Below are 22272 nucleotides of genomic sequence, written 5' to 3'. Positions count from 1 at the left end.
TTCACCTTTTAAGTTGCATTATTGAAATAAATGAACTTTTGCATGATATTCTAATTTTTCAAGTTTCATCTGTACCTTTGAGAGCATGTGGGGTATAGATATTAAGTGAAGGTATGAAGCTGGAAAAGTTTTAGGAAAGTTGATGTAAACATGATACTGTGACTTTTTATTCTCTGATTCATCCTCAAGAACTTTGGGATCCTTATTTTATTTGACTCAACAAATGTTTGCGCTCAAGAGATAAACTAGTGTGAAAATTATGTAAGGTCTACAGAATCCCTAGTTCAAAAAATAATTTCAACTGCCTTATGTTGCTAGTTGAACAATTGCTTATTCTGACTCAACCCTAATTCTTCAGCATTGTGCAAAAAAGGGCTGTTCCATTATATAATATGCAGAAAACAAATCCCTCCTAATCTTTATAACCCCTTTTTCTTATCAGAAATGGCCAAGATCATTAGATCATTATGGGAGAATATGTTTCACTGGCTGATATAGAATGCTAGGCAGTATTAGACATGATTCATACTTGAAAAGGGGATCAATCTGAGAAGTCCATTGTTTATAGATTAGACTAGGAAGTTTAACAACAAAATTCTGGAAGGCAATTTCACTCCATTTCAGGCAAGGACATTGCATAGATCTGTCCATGTCAAAAGTATGGCATTGAATTCAGTTTGAAGACAACTTTTATTTGAAGTTATATATAGTTTAAGTTATTAGCATGCTAGAACATTTTTGCTTTTCAAAAGAAACCTAAGGAAAGATGGACCATCAAAATAGAAAGGAATTTATGGAAAAGCCAGATAATGAATAATGAATTATAATGAATAATGAATAAATGGAATGTGCCAGCTTCCATAAAAATAAATCCAGAGGTTTCCAAGTTAAATGGTCTTTTGATTTTAGCAATTACGTGCCCAGATCACTTCGGCAATGTTCCCAGTAATATTTCTTTGCACAACTTCACCATCCACTTGACTTCAACTCCCTTGGGCCATTGTCTAATATACTAAATATAAGTGGTGTGTATCAAAAGGGCCAAAATAGCACAAAAGAATGGGACTCTATACTGCTTGCAAGAACAAGAGGGATACACACAATGATACATTGCTTATAAACTGTTGCTTTAAGTTATGAATGATTTGCAGGATAGAAAAATACACATGACTAAAAAAAATTCATAGCACAACTGAAATGCATTCTCTTCAACAAAACAAAATGTTGGATATATTGTGCAAGGAAGGAGGTGAGGGGAGTAATGAGAGAGGAAAAAAATAGGAATTTTAAAATGTATACTACAACACTTAGCATACCAAGCTCATGGTACTATGTTAGAGGTGGAGTTCTATGAAGGATTTTGAATTAGGTATGTCCATCCTACCCCTCATGAGTTAAAGCTACTTCAACTCACTTTTTGGATTGATGTTCATGCCAATTCATAGTACTAATATTTATTAGTAATTAAATTCTAAACACTAATAAAACATTTGCAAATATCTCTTTGAGAGGACTGATAATTGAAAATGACATTTCCAGATCTGAAAAACAGCTGTCTCAGTAAGAAACTGTCTCTAAGACTAAATTCAGCAACAAATCAAGAACAAGAGTAAAAACTTTCCCTCAGCCCCTTGTTTTTACAGAGGATGTATGCCCAACCAAAACAAATGTATTTAAAAATTACATATAGTCCTCAACTTATGACTACTATTGAGATTGGAACTTATGTCACTAAACAAGGCAGTTGTTAAGTGTCAATTTTACAACCTTTTTTCTGCAGTCATTAAATGAATCATGGGCTTGAAGGTAACATCAAACCATTTCTGAAAATGTTGCCTGGAAAATTGCATGGACATCTGTATAATCACCAAGAGCCAAGACTGACTTGAAATTACTATAAATAAGTAAATCAATAAATACAAATATAAGAATGTTTGCCACATTTTTAAAATAATAAGCCCGTTTCTATATAAAGCTGCAAATAATAGGCATTTCTATGATGGATTCATTCTTTTAATATTTCTAGAATTTTGTCACTTCAGCCCTAAAGAAACAAAATTCAACAGGAAAAGATTCTGCAGAATAAATTTTGAGAACTGTAATTTCCTGTGATGCACAGAAAAGATTTCACACTGTCTTGAGTATACCCAAAGCCCGAGGAAGAATTTAGTGTGGTGCTGTCCATGGTGCTAATCTAAATGCGGGGCGGGGGTGGGGGGGGGCAGGAGAATAGAAACAATTCTGGACCATGCTTCAGTATATTTATGTTATGGTAATTAATTGATCAGTATAATTGATTCTAGTCCATTTTAAGAATTCAGCAAATAGGGAGCAGCAGGACACATATAACATTTATTCCTAACATCTCCATTTTCATAGTGTCTACAGAATTTGAAAATTAGTGAAAATTAAGCTTCTAAGGTAGCAAAACATTCTTTTAAAATTGCTTTTTTCTTAATGTTCTATCCTTATGTACGATCATTATTGCATAAGAATATAGGAAGCTAACATGTGAAATGATATTCCCATAGTAATTTGGTACATAGACAGGGGAGAGGAGATGTGTGTGTGTGTGTGTGTGTGTGTGTGTGTATTCATACACACACACACTTTTGAATATATTATTCTAAATATATTTAGAGGGTAGGGTGATGACAGCAGCATCAACAAGCACAATATATTATTCAGTCAAAATGACTGAATAAAGTTCAACACTCTCTTTTTTAGAGCCGACCTGCTGAGTTCCAATAATCTTAGAAGAATTCATTGCTCATTCAGAGAAAGGTTGGAATCAGTAAACTTACGACACATACAGGAATGGGAACTTGGCCATTACAATTGTCTTCCTACATATTTTAACATGAGGCCTAAATATGTTTTAGCTCCTAATAATTTCTATTGTTTTGTGATAAGTTCCCAAAGCAATTCTCAATAAAAAGAACGCTAAAGCCTCCAAAGTTAAACACCTCTGTGGATGCTTACTAGAGAGAGATTGGTAAGTATTAATGTGGAACAGCTACAAAGATAAACCCTGGCATTAGTGTTAGGTTTTCCATTACAAGTGAGAACTCAATACATTATAGATGGTGATAGAAGAAAGATAATAGCAAGAGAATATTCTTCAGTAATTAAAAAAATGATCACAAATTGGTAATGCTCATCTGTGTCTATGTGTCAATTTCCTCACCTCTATTTTATGCCAAAGTACAGTATCTCTTTACTGATGTGATGAAAAAACTAAACAATATTATTGTGTGAGATCAAGTCCAATTTTTGGTACAATTAGAGTTGGTATTATATATATTATATGTTTGTGAGAGTGTGTGTTCATTTGATTTTCTTTTTTGCTTTATTTTTGGTTTTTTATATTTTATATGGATATGCACACATGTACATATATGACTATATTGTGTTTTTTTTTTCTTTTATACTTATATGTTTAAGTCAAGAATTATAGGGCAATATTGGTAGTAAAATTAAAATAGCAGTTTTAGAATATTTGCTCTTAGCAACACATATTTAATTTTTGAAATCTACCAGTATAGACAATCAATAAGAAGCTCCATATACCCTGTACCTTTTCAGTAGTAAACTCAAGCCTACCTTGACTATTTATCTTGATAGAACATACAGTAGCATATATGAATAATCAATACATTCTCATCTGCTGGAATGAATATGGATGAGAAATCCCAACATATTGCATTTTCTCCAATGACGTTTTTATACAGATTGATCATTTCTTCTTTTAACCAGCAAAGGTTATCATTTGGATGATGAAGAAAAAGACTGCTCTCATTTAGCTTTATAATTTATTCCCGTCTCTGCAGTCCACTTCCAGGTTTCTAAAAATTCAGCAGTCCCCTAGGTATTTAAGGGTAGGTAATAGGAACTAATAAAAATCATGTAATTTCACTGATACACTTTATTGTATTAAAGAGTCCTTCATTACTGAAATTCAGCATTCTATTAAATATAAATTAAGGAAACTACATTGATTGTAACCAATATTTTTTGCTAAGCAGGGAATACATTCCATTTTACTAAAAAAAACACACACACATGCAAAGATATTGACCATGCTACATTTCTGATCTATGGAATTTCATAGATCTAAGCATGTTACATCTAAAAGATACATTTAATGGGGATTTACATTTACAATAGTGCCAAAAGAAAAGCAAGTTTCCCCCTCCCCCCCCCCCAGTAAGGCTGATTACTCTGATACCTATTGATAGATTTTTTGTAATAAAAAAAAAGGTTTTACAGGAGAAAAGAAAAAAAAGCTAAGGTTAAAAAAATGGTGACCCCCTCCCCATATTAAACACTGAACTGTTTGAATAACGAATTTAGCCTATATAATTTGTATTATCTAATAATCTCCATTTGCTATCAAATGATGAGAAATCCCATTACAAGAGTTATAACAGCAAAAATATTACCTTTATTAACTCTGATATAAGCAGAATAACAGAATAACAGGGTTGGAAGGGAACTTGGAAGTCTTCTTCTCCAATCCCCTGCTTGGCAGGAAACCCTATACCATTTCAGGCAGATGATTGTCCAAATCATTTCTTAACCTCCAGTGATGGAACTTCTAGAGGCAAGTTGTTCCGCTGATTAATTGTTCTAACTGTCATGAAATTTCTCCTTGGTTCTAGATTACTTTTCTCATTGATTAGTTTTCATCCATTGCTTCTTGTCCTGCCTTCAATGCTATGGAGAATAGATTGACTTCTTCTTTATGGCAACCCCTTAGATATTAGAATACTGCTATCAAGCCCAATAACAAGGAGGAAAAAAGAACACTTGGAGGTTTCAGAGTGGATTTAAGTGGGGAGAAATGTACTGACATATTTACTTTATTTTTTTTTTAAGTTATGAAATGCAGTCAAGTTGTAAAGTTTCAACCTGCAATCCTTCTTAAAAGAATATTTGCAATCCAAGCTGAGAAACAAAATGCCCTTTCTCCATTAAATATAAACTTAATGAAAGAAAATGTTCTTGGAATAATGAAACACATCCTCACAATTTTATCTTCTGGCTAATAAGCCACATTTCTGTATTGAGTGAGTGGCAACACCCCCTATCCCAATAGAAAATATTTGCCAAGAGCACCTATGACACACTATCAAGATATCAAATAGTCCCTATATTTTATTTATTAGATCTATGTGCCCCCATCTAATCTGTATCTCAAAAATATGCTGCAAGGATCTGTAACTGCTGTCTAGAAAACCTCTTTGTGTGTTTTTGTTTTAACCTCTGTTGCATGTTGCTGATCTATTCAGATATGAGCCCCTCATGTTTTAAAGCATGCTACCAATTCCCACTGCTATAAATTTGTAACACAACACAGGTGTTGTGGTCTGTGTATTCTCGGTGTACTGTATTTGTTTCCAGAAATTCATCCTGCATTTATTATGGCAATGCTGGGCCAATAACATGACAGACAGGAGAGTATTTATGTGAACTTCAACATTCTAATGCAATCAGGAGCAAGATGTTTGCTATCAGTGATTCCTAATGTGAACTCTTTCAGATGTTGCTCATTTACAACTTCAAGCATTCCTCATTATTGGCCATGCTAGCTGTGTGCTTTAGCAACATTTGGAGTGCTGCATGTTGTAATAGCTGCTTCCTTTCCGCCTTTGCCTCAACAGAAGTTACAAATTGATATGTACTTCATAATTTTGTTTGTGTCTGCAAACTGTACTATATGGAATTTATAAAGCTGTGCCTATTTAACCTTGATGAAGAATCAGTTCTCTTCCCATTTTTTAAAAAAGTGTTTTTATCTTCCAACCAGTCTTATTTTTTTGGCATTTTCTATTTCTAGAATAGGAGAACTTTGTCATTTGTGTTGGACTGTACATAGCAAGAGCAGATTCAGTGATAAGTACCATGGCAGAAAACTATTTTTTTTATTTTTTGTTAAATAGGAGCAAAACTTCTAAGAACTTTAAGCAAAAGCAATTTGATTTTCTCCAATCTTTCAGACTGCTGTTTTGTAAGTAGGAGCAACTGTTTGAGATTCTCAAAGTAATTCTCTTCTTTTTCCACAGAGAAACTTCATGGTCTCTTCTGTTATTTAATACAGCAAATTAGTCACTTCCAAAAAACCCAAAGACTTGAGTCAAGCTTGATTCATGATGGCTACAATCCTGATAGTTTTCTTGACATATAGAAAGGCCTTTTCTTTCCTCCTGGATGATTTTTGGATTTCCCAGTGAAGCAGAATTGAATCATTTCAAGCTGAGGCTATTTTTTTGTAAGACCAACCAAATTTGGATAGATGCCATTATCTGCTACAATCATTCAAACCTTGCAAACAAATATTATACTTTTGAGTCATGTTGAATAGGAATTCTAGAGGTTGTAATCCCAGCATATCTATATAGCAGACTGGAGGTAATAGAGATATGGCTCTGAATCCTTTTATTTTTTCCCCCCAGATATGTAGTTCACAATTAAATATTTCTTTGAGCTTAATCAGGGGTTGTCAGCATTTTTACACTTTCCTTTGGGACATACTACTATATATGGTGTTTTATCATCAATCCTATGGGATTTGTAAAAGAGAAGAAAGCTAGTGGTTTGTCACTTCCTACGGGACATTATTCTATTCTAACGTTCAGTAAATATATGTAAATTCACAAGGAAAAATTCTGCTGTGACTGCATTATAACCTTACACTTGTTCCAATATTGTGATAGTTAAAATGGCTGAAAACCTGTGTTATACAGATGTGATGGAACCTGTAGCTCAGTTTCTATCTTACCAGGGCCCTATCCCAGGCTCATTTTGCTTTCTTCTCGGAAAATTTCATTTAAAAGTTCAAAAATTTAATTATCTAGTTTTTATTTTTGCTCTCTTTGTTCCAAGCAGGATTACAAGTAGGGTTCAGTACATAATTCAAAAAAGCTTATCTGCATAAAGATCAGTAGTGATTCTGCATATTGATCTGAGACATCCTCTATGCCCTTGTTTGCCTTGGCATAAGCTCTGTCTTAGGGATGTGTCTTCTTATGGCCTTGCTTGTCACTGTTGTCTGTGGCTTGTCCTGTAAAATTGGCTCAAGATCAAAGAGATATAATACCTCATGAAGTAATTCTGTCTACCTTGGCCTACTGATACAGAAAGATAAGCAACAATTTAACACCAGATGCTTTGAATAGTAAATTATGGTCTATTTACAATGGAAAACGGATGAGAGAAGAGGTGTCTGCTCAGAAGAGGAAAAAATTTAGCACTCACAGAGGGAGGGCAAATTCCCTAGCAATCCAACTGGGGTGACATACTTTGTTCCTTTCATAGTCTTGCTTAATTAGTGCATCTAACATTAAAGGGATTGGGGGTGTGTGATGGGGGGGAGAAGCAAATCTCCAGCTGCCAAAAAGCTGTAAATTACAACAAATGCCAATAAGTCATTAGGAAGCACAAGAAAAATGTGGAGTTGCCATAGCAACTGACATTTACAGCTTTCAGGCAATATTCCGGGGGCTGAGTTCTCTCATTCCTCAGGTGTGTGCAGGAGATAGAAAGAGAAGACAGCTCCCAATTATATGCCATGTGTACTCTGGGGTGGAAAAAAAGAGCAGGGAGCATTAATGGCGCAAGTTAGAATATATCAGACTGGAAAGAAAACTAATAGCCTTTATGGAGGAACAAAAATAAGCAGATGACAATTTGTTTTCCCTGGAAAGGGAAAAAACTTCTCTGTATTCAAATGATTTACAGCAGGAGTGTCCACCTTTGGCCACTTTAATACTCCCAGAATTCCCAGCCAGCCATGCATATACCTACAGGTTTGTAGATATTTAAAGTGTCTACTTTAAGGATAGGATAAGATAATAGTTCTCTCAACTTCAAAGTTGTTTCACTAACTTTTTAGAAGATGAAATGAAACCAAAAACAAAGGAAGGGTAAGCTGACCTGCATAGTTTACCTTTTCCTCTCATTCTTAAGAAAAAATTTGTCTTTGTTTAACTTTAATAACTGCTGTAGATACGAGGGCTATCCACAAAATAGATTACGTTTTTGTCTGTAGCAAGAAGGGGTGGAGCTAGCGTGGCCATCTTTTGTCTGTGCGTCTGCCGCTCAGTCTGCATCTAGTTGTGCTAGTGGGAGGTTCGTATCGTTGCCCGTTATTTCACAGCAAACGTTTGAAATGTTTGCCGCAATTGAAAATCCTGTGAGTTGTGAGGTGCGATCAGTGATAAGGTTTTTGTTGGCAAAAAACCATAAACCGATTGAAATTTTTTGGCAACTGTGTAAAGTGTACGGGGACATCATCACTGAAGGTGGAGTGAGCCAATGGTGCATTAAGTTTAAAAATGGCTGAACTACGGCACTCGAGAAGTCCTGAATGCTTTCAAGTGGGAGATTTTTCCTCATCCGCCCTACAGCCCCGATCTTGCACCAAGCAACTACCACTTGTTTCCGAGGATGAAGACCTGGCTTGGAGCACAGCGCTTTGACGACGACGCGGAACTGCGAGCGGGCATGACTGACTGGCTCAAATCTCAGGTGGCTGAATTTTATGACAATGGAATTACAAAGCTTGTTCACCACTATGATAAGTGCCTCAATTTGTTCGATGAATATGTTGAAAATTAGTATTTAAGTGTCACTTTCAAGTGTATATAATAATTTTTTTTCCTACACTTTGTTTTTTTTCTATCACAAAACGTAATCTATTTTGTGGATAGCCCTCGTAGGTTGGAGTTCCAAGTAGTTAACCAATCAATTCATTCAAACTTTATAACATCAGAAAAACGGCACTATAATACATGCTTGGCTAACCTAATAGCCATCAGATAGATTGGCTCACAACTCCTCGACTTACAACCATTTGAACGTACTATAGCACTGAAAAACCGACAACTGGCACTCACACTTACAGCCATCACAGCATCCCTATGGCACACAATCAAAATTTAGGCGCTTGGCAATCAGCAAGTATTTATGGTTGCAGTGTACCCAGGTTCGTGTGATTGGACGTTATGACCTTCCTAGCCGGCTTGAGACAAGAAAAGTGGGGGGAGCCGGATTCACTTAATAAACCATGGTTCACTTAACAATATGATTGGCTTGACAACTGTGGCTGAACAATTGGAGGCAACTCACTTGACAATTACATCGCTTAACAATAGAAATCCTGGTCCCAATTATGCATGTAAATCTAGGGCTACCTGTATCAAAATTACCAGACAGGCTAGCTAAAACCTCTAGAAATTCCAGATCCTATACATTGGGAAAACACCAAACAGAAAAGGCAAGTAAAGAACATTGCCTTATATAGTATGTTACATCAAATAATGCACTGAGGATGCTTAATTAATCACTCTTCTGATTAGCAATAGCTTTCCAGTATCTTAAGCAAAGGTCTTTCTGCTAAGATCTTCCCTTCTTGCTTTATTTCATCCAGAGTTCTGTGTTGAAAAAGTGCTTCTTTACTGTTAAAGCCAAATGAATCAAGGATGATACCTTCCCAAGAATTCAACCCTATATCTGATTTTTATGATATTTGGCTATTTTCTGATCATATTTCTGTTCTTGTCACTAAGGATGTTATAAAATTAGAAGCAGCCTCAATATACAACATTCTGGGGAGTCCTTGGAGCTCTCTTGAGTTTCCTTGCAAATGTTTCATTACCCAACTATACAACATTCTGCCACAAGGTAACGAAAAGGAACATTCTGAAATTACATCTAATATTAAAGCAAAATAGACTGAGACTAGCCAGCAGAAGTTTCTAATGCAACTCTAAAGCAAATAAATGGTTTGGACAAAACCTACTTTTTCTACTGAAAAGAAGAATGCGCTGCTGCTCTCCGCATTTTTATTTTCTGTATTGGCACAATTATTTCTATCTGATACAGCCACTCTATACAAAGTGGAAATTTTCTGCTGCAGAGCAATACAGATTTTCCCCCAAATGCATGATAACATGCCTCAAGCTTTTGAAGAGTTCTAGTCAGAATTGGCTTTATTATTACCAATAATCAGGAAAGAGACTGTTTCCACTTTTATAAGGCTCTTTAGAGAGCTCTTTCATAGCTTATATTGAGACCTGTGTAACTAGAGTCTGCTGTAATTAGAGGCTCAACTTTAAATTCACCATTACAATTTAAATTGTAAAGTTTAATATATTTTATATATTAATATATTTGCCAGAGTTTGGGCCAGCTTTTTGACTTTGGACCAGTCACTCATTCTCAGCCTAACTCACCTCACAGGACTATTTATTGAGAGGAAAATAGGAAGAAGGAATAATAGGCATGTTTACTACAAATAATCTGTAATAGAAGTCTGGAGCCATTTTTGCTTATTTTATATTGCAGGAATGGAAACACTTAATTTCAAAATGCTGAAGATTTGTGTACCTATTGCAAGAAATGGAACCTGGACTGGAAAACTAAAGATTTAGACAGATAAACTTTATTTTTGCTTAAACTGGAAAGCAAATAAGGCAAGGATCAATGGAGATATTCAGCTTCTAACTATAGCAAGTGGGGAGAATTTGGGCTATGTACTTTAGACTTGGACTTGTTAAAATGGCTCACCATGTTGTATAAGATGCATATAGTGCCATAGACCTGAATTACATTTTCTCACCTAAACCATATTGTGACACAACAAGAGCCCATACAAGGCCATTCAAAGACTGACAACAAGAAGCCACCCATGCCCCAAATTTCTCTCCCCCCTCTCTCCCCCCCCTCTCTCTCTTCCCTCTCACTCACACACACAAACACACACTCCTAGCAGCCAAAGTGAATTATGAAGTTCCTTCCTTCAACTGAAAGAGATGGAATTGCCCTTCATGGGTGATGAGTTCTGTTTATTCTCAGCATTCAGTTCCACTTTATTTTAAATTAAACTGTCTTGACTCTTACTAGTTGGAATCTGATGATGAAGGAGGAGCCAGGGGAATGAGCATGAGGCCTACCTAGATGCCCCCCTCCCCCAGCCAAGTCAACTTTAAAATTAGCACCCAGGCTGATTTCTATTCAAGCAAGCACAAACATTGGGAAACAGTACAACAAAGTTTGTAAGTTGAGGGTCAGGTTTCTTGATGAAAAAATATTTTTATTTTTGTTTAATAAATCATGTCTGTAAAAATTATTTAGTTTATGAACAAATGGCATTTCCCAGAAGAACTTTTTAAGAAGTTAAATAACACTGAACTGGAGTGAAAGGAGATCAATCTTTGTTAATTCCAGCTAATTAAAGGGTTTGAATAAATTATTTAACAAACCACATGAAAACCACATGAAAAATAAATCTTATGTAGTAGGCAAACTTTATCAGAAATTCAGTGTGTGTATTCAACTTCATTCAGAACATATTGTTTATTCATTCTTTAAGGATAATGTATGCTTGAATGTGAGTACTGAGATCAAGTTCTCAGTGACAGTAACTAGTATGCCTGGGGTGTTCCAAAGAAATATCAGTTTTTATAAATTCTTCCTTATCCCGATTTGCTCCTCATTATGAGCAATTCATAAAATTGGGTATAATTGCCCAAGTACTTGCTTACATTTCTAAGTTTCAGCTTTTGATTAAACTCATTACTGGTTTGTTCACTTGATTCTCATCCTTCAAATCCATGCTTGCTCTTTTGAGCTTTGGGCCTTGCTATGTTCAGGTCTTGCTTCTGGCCTACTTGAATTGACAGCTTGTTCTCCCTGAACCTAATCATCTCTTCATTATCATAATCACCTTTGCCCAGAAGTGAAGAATAGATATTATACTATTTCAAGATACTAGCATTATGACAGAACTGGAAGCCTTCCTTCATTATAACAGAATATATGAATATGCATGACGATAAGAAGACATTGTAGGGGACACAGGTATTTAAAATACCTTGCATCTTTGAGATTCAAGAATCCCAGTATAAACTATTTTTAAAGAGGTATATGAATAGATGTATAAAATAAATACACATATATTCATAATTATTGCTGCACATGAGAAAGCATGGAAAAGCATTGACAGATTGAAAAAAATATATATAATGTTTGGGCCCAGTCTATTTTTTAATAGACAGCTAGTACCTAGACCAGGAAAACATCTGGGAAGATATGATCCCCAGGTCCTGAAAGATAACACTGATCAGGGAACCTGGCCCATAGGCCATTTAGGACTTAATAGGTCCTAAACCTTGAATCATTTCTGGAAACAATCTGACAGCTACTGCAGTTCACATAGCCCTTGACAGATCTGTGTACCACATAGGTATAGAATATGATATAGAGATAGGTGATACACACACACACACATTTTATTAAAAATTTAAAAGAGAATTAAAAAAACCCTAGCAGAAACTAATACAGAATGAAGAAAACAAAGAAAAAAAAGAGGGAAAGGAGAAGAAAAAATCTCTGCAACTTTCATCATCTTCAGTAACCATTCCTCCACTATATAGCTAATATCAAAACTTTTCATTTTTCACATTTAAAAGTCTTGGTATAGTTGCCATAGTTGCATTGCACACCAGAACAACTAGATACAAGGACAGTTTCTTCCTGAACGCCATCACTCTGCTAAACAAATAATTCCTTCAACACTGTCCAACTATTTACAAAGTCTGCACTACTATTAACCTTCTCATCACTCCTTATCACCCATCCCCTCCCACTTGTGACTGTATGACTGTAACTTTGTCACTTGTATCCTTACAATCTATATTGACTGTTTCCTAATATGATTTGATTGCTTATGATTATTATTCAGTGTTGTACCTTATGATTCTTGAATCTTGACAAATATATCTTTTCTTTTATACATACTGAGAGCGTTTGCACCAAGACAAATTCCTTGTGTGTCCAATCACATTTGGCCAATAAAGAATTCTATTCTATTCTATTCTATTCTATTCTATTCTATTCTATTCTATTCTATTCTATTCTATTCTATATATTAAAAACAACATTGACTTTTTTCTAGTTGCCAGTCCATTAGTCCCAAAAGAAAAGTCTTTGGTTTTCATTAACTTTAATCTTTATCATCTTTTGAATTGATGTATTTTTTCCATTTTTAACCTTTTTAACACATCTCCCAAATATGATAGAATGTCTGTTCACGTTGCTGCCATGCATAGATTTTTCAATCCTCTTTGACAGCCATTCAAGCAATTGATTATCACCATGCTTTTTATTAATGACCTCCACAGTTAAATTTTGAAAAGCATATAAGAATTCTCTAAAATATCTTTACCGGTTTTAAAAATTATTTTTTATTTCATTATAGTAAGGAGGTAATGTGGTCTTTATCTTACAGTGTCCCTATTTCTTCTGCAAGAGTTTCATGTTATACCACATTTTCTTCTTTTTTTAAAAAAAATATTTTCCTACCAAATTTCAGAATTGTTAAAAATGCAAAAGAAATATTTGATTGTGATACACACATGGATATGCACATTTGAGTATGCATATATATATATAATTATCAGTGCTTTCTAGTGTTTTTAGTCCCATTTATGAGCTATTTCTATTGTGTCTGTTCTGAACACTGATGGGCACCATTTCCATTTTTGAGAAACACTTCAAAAAAGCTGTTTTACCACTCTAAACTCTTTTGTTCTCTACTTAGGCACTAAATTAAGAGTATCTTTTTTCTTAGGAAAGAGGGGAAATTATTTAGAAGAATTACTTTATTTTTCTATTTTTTTCTATATGATATTTTCTCTATATGCATGTTCTGTTCAAAATAACAAAAATGAGCTAGATATGATTGAAACCAGAAATCTCTGGCTATGGGTTTTTCATCTCAACCACTATTTCAGAATGTGCAATACATACAGTAAAAAAAATGAGACATATCGTGATGCAGCATGCAAACTTTGTACATCCAAGTGCTCTCCCTGAATAAGACTTTCAAATATTAGCAACAATTTATACCTGGAGCATAGTAAATTTGTTTACTGTATGCATAAATGTATATTTAATTATATCTAAGCCTGAAAAACTGTACATAAACTTATACCAAGGCTAATGTATATGTATTAATTCTTTTACAAAAAATTTTATGCTTAATATTTATATGTTTGTTTCAATATTGGCAAATCTGTCTTCATATATTTTCTCCTGTGGCCTAACTTCTGGGGGGCGGGGGGGGGGAGGGGAGAAAGAAAGAAATGCTGCCTTCAGTTAGCACTGAAATCAATAGAGCCTTTATACTGATTTACTAGATGAGGATCTGGATCACTGTGCTGCCAAATGGTTTGTTTCTCTCACTCCCTTTCTCTTATTTAACAGGAGGTGACATTGCCCTTTCATCCATCTCCTGTGAGAAATTACAGGCATTACCCTCTGTGTATGCTTTTTGCAGTCATGCAAGTCAATTTAAGTTTCTTCTCATCAACGGGTAGGTTACCTACAGCTGGTTGCAGCTCCAGCCTGCCATTTATTCCTATTTGTTCTCTAGAACAAATTCTCATTTGTTCCCCAGAAATCTATTTAAGTTTATATAATTAGCTCTTTTGAAAGCATTTCCTAGAAACGTTGAGAATCACTTGCATTTAAGACTGTGACACTCAAAGTCTCAAACCAAAGTGCCATAAGTTATCTGCTTACTAATCTGAAATTCTGTCTCCAAGTTATGGCTGTAGAGAATGTATACTGTGTTTTGTTGTAGGTACCTATGTGTTTTATGTCCTATAGTATATTTCTTTACCCTTCTTGTATCAATCATCATAAGTCGATGATTATCAAATAGCTGTGGGCTAACAAGATAGATTGTGGCTACAGTTCAGTTTCCCAATTCCCTTTTAGGCACCAGGAAGGTTTTGTAATGCAATATTACTGGGAGGGTTGGGAGTTTACTTTTTTAGCCCTTTTTTATTTGGAAGGTTTATGACTTGCAAGGGGGAAAAGATGCCTCTGAGCAAGTTGAGGGATTTCAGACTAATTGGGTTGTTTGGTGAAATATTAAAGCAGCTTGCCTCTCAAGGGTCTTCTATTCACATTCTCTGGCTCTCTCTCCCATTCCCTCCCCCCACATGCACACATTCTAAAATTTTCAGCTACCCATGAATATCTTGAACATTGATAGAATGAAGACTTAACTTTCCTGAAGAAAAGCGAGCAGCCTTAATATTGAGGCCAGGTTCTTCAACAGTGGAAGTATTTGAATGAAGCCCAAACGGTGAACCACACTATAGGGTTACTATACTTCTATACTCATAGAATTTGTCCATAACTGATTATCATCCAACAACTAGTGCAGTTTCAAGGTACATTTAGAAGGCATCAAGAATGCTATTCATTTGATTAGACATTTCCAAGTGTTTCTATTTAGAAGCCATTCTTCACAAATTTCCCAGTTCTGATTTCACGGTAAATGAAAACATTATTTTATTCATTGCTCATACCATGATGAGAAGTAGTAGTACTTCCGAAGATGTTACTGATGTTAAGGAAATTCTACTTGCATTTCTTGTCCTGAATGAATCATTGACTACTACACTGATGATTGTCTCCATGTTTTTCTTAAAATGTTTAAGCATATTTCTTGTAATAAAGGTTGGAGTGTTCTTTCTTTCAGTCATTCATTCTTTTCTTCTTTCCTTCCTTCCTTCCATACATTTTACTCTTCATTTTACTCTTTGTTTCTACTTCTCTTTCTTTCAGTTTTGTAATAGTTTTTACTATTGCAATTATAATCATTAATACAATTATTTTTTTTTAAAGAAGCAAAGTATGAGATAAAACTTCTGGTGATGTATTTATTTTGATTAGAAACTACCACAGAATTCATTTCTTTATGCAGTTTATATGCTGCTTCAATGCAAAAAAACAACAAAACTCTGAATAGCTTAACAGTAATGCAACAAAAGTAAAATAGAGAGAATTAGAAGAAAACTCAAATTCCTCCCCCAATCCATTTCTTTTCCCATGGGAAACAGTATTTACAAAAATAGTTGCATATTTCATAGAACAGATTCACCATAACATCAATTCCCCAAGGCTTTTCAGAATATACAGGACTTGGTAGCCTTCCAGAATGTCAACAAGGTTGGTGTTGCTCTGATCTTGGATGGGCATTATTCCAAAGAAGAGAGACAATGACATAAAAGTATATGCTCATGGTAGTTGATAACAGCAGGCCCTCAGGGCTAGGACTCAAAAGATGCCCCCCTTACTAGATCATATTGGACAGGTAGAACCACTGAGTCCAGTATAAATCTGTAGAAATTGCAATGAATCAAGGTAACCTCTCTGCTATCTTGTCTCTTACATTGTGTTTAGTTCTATATCAGTATAATTCTGCACAACTGTTCAAATACTTCCCTCTCAGTTTGTTGCTACTCTAAATCATTGTTTCTTAAAGCCTGAAGTTACAATGCTCACCCTCAATTTAAGATTATTGCAGTACTGATGTATATCATTTATATAAATAACATTCCCATTGTAACACTTGCAAAGAAAAACTTCAAAATATTGTTTCAACCTGTGCCTGAGGCTAACAAGCCCAAACAGCATTAGAAATAGAATTTTATTAAACTTTAACTTCTACAGTTTACAGTTCTAAGGAAAAACTGAAAAATTGTGTTGATTGAATGGCACGGCCACATTTTAATTTCACACGATTACCTCATAACTATTCTAATACCCTTATTTCATGTATGTGTAATACTAATCAACTATTGGAGAAAGAATTGTTTATTTGCTTGATTTTTCTTCTGAAGACTAATATTCCAGTTTAATAATATCACTTTGTATAAAATACAGATTTACGCAGTTTCACTTTATAAGTAATATTTAAAATTAATATTTCCCCTATAGTATATTTTTTCCTTGTAAAGAGTCAGTTTGTTGTAGTGATTAAGTATTAGCCTAGAAACTGGGAGACCATGAGTTCTAATCTTGATTTAGATGCAAAGCCAGCTGGGTGACTTTGGGCCAGTCACATTCTGACTTAGGAAGAGGAGAATGGCAAAACACTTCTGAAAAAGCTTTGCAAGAAAACTGCAAGGACTTGTCCAGGCAGTCTCCAAGAATCAGACATGATTGAACAGAAGAAAAAATCCTTACAGTTGTTCTAATGGCAGAAAGTAAAGAGGAACTAAAGAGCCTTTTGATGCAGATGAAGGAGAGTGTAAAAGTTGGCTTGAAGCTCAACATTAAGAAAACTAAGATCATGGCATCCAGCCCTCTCAATTCCTGGCAAATAGATGGGGAAGAAACGGAGGTAGTGACAGATTTTATTTTCCTGGGCTCAAAGATCACTGCAGATGGGGACTGCAGCCAAGAAATTTTACGCTTGCTCCTGGGGAGGAAAGCTATGGCAAATCTAGACAGCACTAAAAAGCAGAGACATCACCCTGCCAATAAAAGTGCATATAGTCAGGGCTATGGTTTTCCCAGTTGCAATGTATGGCTGTGAAAGTTGGACCATAAGGAAGGCTGAGCGGCAAAGAATGGAGGCCTTTGAACTATGATGCTGGAGAAGACTCCTGCAAGTCCCTTGGATTGCAAGGTGATCAAACCGGTCAGTTCTGGAGGAGATCAACCCTGACTGCTCTTTAGAAGGCCAGATCCTGAAGTTGAAACTCAAATACTTTGGCCACCTTATGAGAAGGAAGGACTCACTGGAGAAAAGCCTAATGCTGGGAAAGATTGAGGGCAATAGAAGAAGGGGACGACAGAGAATGAGGTGGCTGGATGAAGTCACTGAAGCAATAGGCCTCTGGAGGATGGTAGAGGATAGGAAGGCCTGGAGAAACGTGGTCCATGGGGTCACAATGGATCAGACACGACTTCGCAACTAACAACAAACAACACAGTTGTTCTATGTTTAAAAATGAAATTATTTGCATGAAAATTTTCTAGTTAATACCAATGCTATATTACAATACTAATACCCTTAATGCAAAAAAGAAAGAGACCAATATCAGTAATTTATTTGCAGCAAGAAAGAAAAAAATTGACCAAAGAATGAAGTAATATGTGATAGGATTAAAGTACGAGTTGTAGGATAAAGTCTGAGGGTCGCAGTGGGTAGAGCAATGATATACAGTTATATGCATCTATTTTAATTCCCCTCCCCTCCCAGGTATGAAAAGGTATTCTGAGAGATTTTCTTCATTTTTTAAAATTACATAAAGCATAATTGTATTTACAATTCAGTAGTCCTCAACTTTTGATCACAACCTGGATGACAACTTCCATCACGGAGTGATGTGGCCATTAAGTGAGACATCACATGATGACCCTCAATTTTACTAACTTTTTTTATCATGGTCATTAAACAAATCATCACATTGTTAAGCAAATTACACACCATTAAGGAAATCTGGTTTCTCATAGACTTTGCTTGACAGAAATTGACTGAAGGTCACAAATGGTGAACACATGAACCTGGGATGCTGCAACCATCATATATATATGTCAGTTGCTAGGAGCCTGAATTGCAAAAATGTAACCACAGGATGCTACTAATCCTAATTGTGGGGACTAGTGTTAAATAACTTTTTTTTAGCACCATCATAACTTTGAATGGTGGCTAAATGAATGGCTGTTACTTGAGGATTACCTTGTCATGCAGGTACCTGCCAGAGGCTGATAGGAAACATATTGCCGGTTTTCAACAATAGTGATTGGAAGGAGTTCTGACACTGCAAAACACAAACAGTAGTTTTTCACTTTTGATATATCAAGTAATAATATGAAGATAGCAATAGCAATAGCACTTAGATTTATATACCACTTCATAGTGCTTTACAGCCCTCTCTAAATGGTTGACAGGGTCAGCATATTGTCCCCAACCATTTGGGTCCTCATTTTACCCTCCTCAGAAGGATGAAAGGCTGAGTTAACCTTGAGCCTGGTGAGATTCGATCTGGCAACTTATAGGCAGCTTGCTGTCAGCAGAAGTAGCCTGCAGTATTGCACTCTAACCACTGTGCTACCAAGGCTCTATAAGATCCTTTATAAAGCCACTTATAAGATGCTGGCAGTTCTTTCTCAGGGACGTTCCTCCATTTTCCCCACACTTGTCTCTACAATACTGGTTCAAATAAAATAGTCCAATGTTCCCCCATTTAGTCATTCAGTCCCTATCTTTAAACAAGAAAGCATATTATTAAGTTTCTCATGAAAGCTTCAAAGAGGGGAGGGGTTTCAGAATCTTCTTTAAAAAAAATCACTGTCGCTTTGTTGGGTGGCTGATGGGCAGAGATGAACAAACAAGCAAAGGGAATGGAGAATGATATGAAGGGAATGCTTGGTGCTGCCCATCCACCTAAAAGAAAGCAAGCCACCAGAAAGAAAAGGCTGGGACAGATATACACACATACACACTCTGAATTGCTTTTTTCCAAGTTGCTGTTTGATGGACTTCCAGCATCGTTGCTTTCTTCTTCTCTATATGATAGAGGGAGGCAAAAGCAAGGCGTAATTATCATGTATCTTCCAATAGCTAAAGACATGATTTCCTCTGAGACTTACTCCTGGCCTTTATCCTGTCATGCCCCGGTGGAGACTGACTCTGAGGGAGAGGAGGAGCAGCCAACAGGGAGTGGAAGTGTGGCTCTGGAGGTTGTGGAGGAGGCTGGGGAAGGGGAGAGGCCGGCTGAGCAGTCAGAGGAGGACCCAAGCCCATTCCTTATCCATCCTAGGGCACACAGGGAGGAGAGGATAAGGGAGAGACATGGTCTCCTCGGGAGGAGAGGGCCTTGATCCTCTTCATGGGCTGCAGGTGTGAGAACTGAATAAGAGTTTGGACCTGCGTACTGGCAAACACTGGAAACAAAACATGTTTTATTTTGGTCTGAAGTTACCTTGGTGGCGTCCTTCCAACAGACTGTGCCTTGTTATCTCCTTGAAAGTAAATACTTCTCCTGTTCCGTTGTGGAAATTTTCTCATTGTAGTTTGTTTGGTTTATTATTTCACCTCTATTTGCTCATTAAGTTTGGACTGTATTGCATTCTTTTGAAGACTATTTTTAAATATGTTTTATCTCCAACTGAGTATTATTGAACAGTGGGGCCAAGTTGGAGGCATTAAAGGACATTTATTTACATTTTGGATTTTGTTACGTTTGTGTTACACTCTGGGTCATCCCATACCCATTCCCATTTCCAGAGAGCCCCAAGGCTAGTCTCAGGGGATTCAACCCACCTTCTGAGAGCCTGAATTAAGCTTGCAAGTTATGATACAGAAATATGTATGGAAGATTCGTATTATTACTAAGAAACATATCCACAAATGAATCTAAAGTATATGGAAGAATGGAGTTCTACAGGAATGGAAGGAACATACTGTTATTCAGAGTGACATTCTTTTATTGAGATGTTTTCTAAATGTAACACTCTGTAGTATTTCCATTTTCTTTATAAAAAAATACAAAAACCAAATTGATTTCCAAGGACCTCCCCGCAAACACAATTCTCTGCCCTCCTGCTGTTTTGAATCAGAAGCAAAATAATGGGTACCATTTTTCAAATAGCAGAGGAGGTGTTTTTGCTGGTGCTTCTGCATAATCAGAGAGAGTGAGTTTGAGTATGCTAAGATATCGCCTTTAAACATAAACAGGTCTTATTAATTTAACTTCCTTTTAAAGAAACACTTTCAGAGAAGAAAATTTAGCACTTTTAAAGCAGAAAAAGACAAAATCAATCAAATTAGCAGTGGGGAAGGGATACACGCATGTTAAATAAGGCAGGAGAAAAGAAAAAAAATTAGAATGCCATACAAATTTCTGGCAAACATTTCTGAAATCTGTTTGTCTTGTTTAAATAGATTAATGAATGGCACAAAATGAAACTGAATAATCTAGATACAGTTTGCAGTAAAGGTATTTGGACCAGTTTAGCTTTAGGATAGCATCAGAGGGAGAATCTGTTGATCCTGGTAAAACTGTAAGGAAACTAAATCCAGATTCAGATTGCTATTCCTTGGGAGAGCTAAGTCATAGGACCTACATCTGTCCTAAGCAAGCTGATGAGTAATAATGCATTATTTAGCTTGACTTTCACACTGCCTTTCTCAACCCTAGTGTCCTTGACACATATCAGCTACAAATCCCAGAATTACCAGTCAACATGTCTATTTTAGTCCATTACCCATGGAGGACATCAGGCCTGGGGAAAGCTGGTTCTTTGAGATGTTTCCCCAATGCTTTCAGTCATGTGTGGTTTATTTTCTTCCACCTACAAACACAGTTAATACATTTTAAATTAACAAGGCAAGCACGAATGCATACTCATGCCTTTTGAAAGAATTAAAGCTTAAATAATCCTTTGTTTTCAGAGTTCTGTTTAAACAAAAAGAATTTTCTTTAGGAGTACAGTAGTGAAAAAAGAGTTAAATCTTTCATCCATGATTGCTCTGATCCCATTAATTATGAATTCCCCTAATTTGCATTTTTGAAAAACAGATAATGTAAAGAGATTGGACAATTCATAGTTTGGCCTTGAATTAAGTTGTTGAGGCAAAATCAATTTTAAGTTGAAAAGATGTGCATTGGGCTAGCTGCCTTTACTACCAGTGCAATCCTATGCCAATAAGTTCAATAGAGCTAACTCTCAAATGAATGTCCATAGAACTGTAATCAATGGCTAAACAATAAGTAGCTCTCGTTCTCATTTAACACTAGCATCATGTTGATATCTATATGCAATAAAAAGTCTATATATGACTTTTCAGCTTCATGCTATTGCTGTCTTAACTACCAATTCAAGTAATACATTAGACTATTTCCCATTTTAAAGTGTAGCTGAAGATGCCATAAATGAATGCTTATGCAAATTTAAGCAAGGGTTTAGTTGAGCAATACTGCTATACCAGCTTTTATTATAACACTATTGATTATGTTGACATGTGTTTATTTAGATATATATCACAATTATTCTCATTGCTTCAGATTCATTTCAGACTGCAATAGTAGGGGCCTGTTATTAAATGACTGGTTGATTTAATTATTAATTCAATGTATATTGAATGCATGTTGAATGAAAAGTAATGTCCCCACCTTCATAACTTTAAATATTGATATTTTAATACATGAAATAGGAAAATAATTCTTAAAATGAATTATTTTGTTACCTACCTGTACTTACATCCATAAAATCATCACCACTTGCTACAAACTTCTGCTAATGATTGATAAGCTCCTTAAATCCTTGATGACAGAATACTGCACTGTTCAGTTAAGTCCTAACATTCCTCTCCACCTTTTCATTTCAGTCAAACAAACACAAATATACCCACAAAAATACCCACAAAATTATTCCTTCAATTTGGGGACATGGGGGAAG

General features: G+C 35.7%; 1 protein-coding gene across 8 annotated transcripts in view; it reads right to left on the bottom strand.

Annotated features, from left to right (window-relative positions):
* The window catches only part of LRRN2 (leucine rich repeat neuronal 2), a 150071-nt gene that overhangs the window by 107952 nt on the left and 19847 nt on the right, over positions 1-22272 (bottom strand). For 3 of the 8 annotated variants that reach the window (XR_015742820.1, XM_087929440.1, XM_087929441.1), the window contains exons 2-3: positions 19311-19377; positions 18548-18629 (exon numbers count right to left, since the gene is read on the bottom strand). The exons of 1 other annotated variant lie outside the window; for it this stretch is intronic. The gene's annotated coding sequence lies outside the window, so the exon portion shown is untranslated. Of the gene's footprint in view, positions 1-5686; positions 7064-18547; positions 18630-19310; positions 19378-22272 lie in introns of those variants that run through there. 4 more of the 8 variants (XM_087929443.1, XM_087929444.1, XR_015742821.1 and 1 more) reach the window with 3 other exon arrangements.

The sequence above is a fragment of the Pseudonaja textilis genome, chromosome 3 (genome assembly GCF_049901715.1).
Source record: "Pseudonaja textilis isolate UNSWEBS1 chromosome 3, rPseTex1.2, whole genome shotgun sequence".
Lineage (NCBI taxonomy): Eukaryota > Metazoa > Chordata > Lepidosauria > Squamata > Elapidae > Pseudonaja > Pseudonaja textilis.
This window is presented reverse-complemented; position numbering and strand designations above follow the sequence as displayed.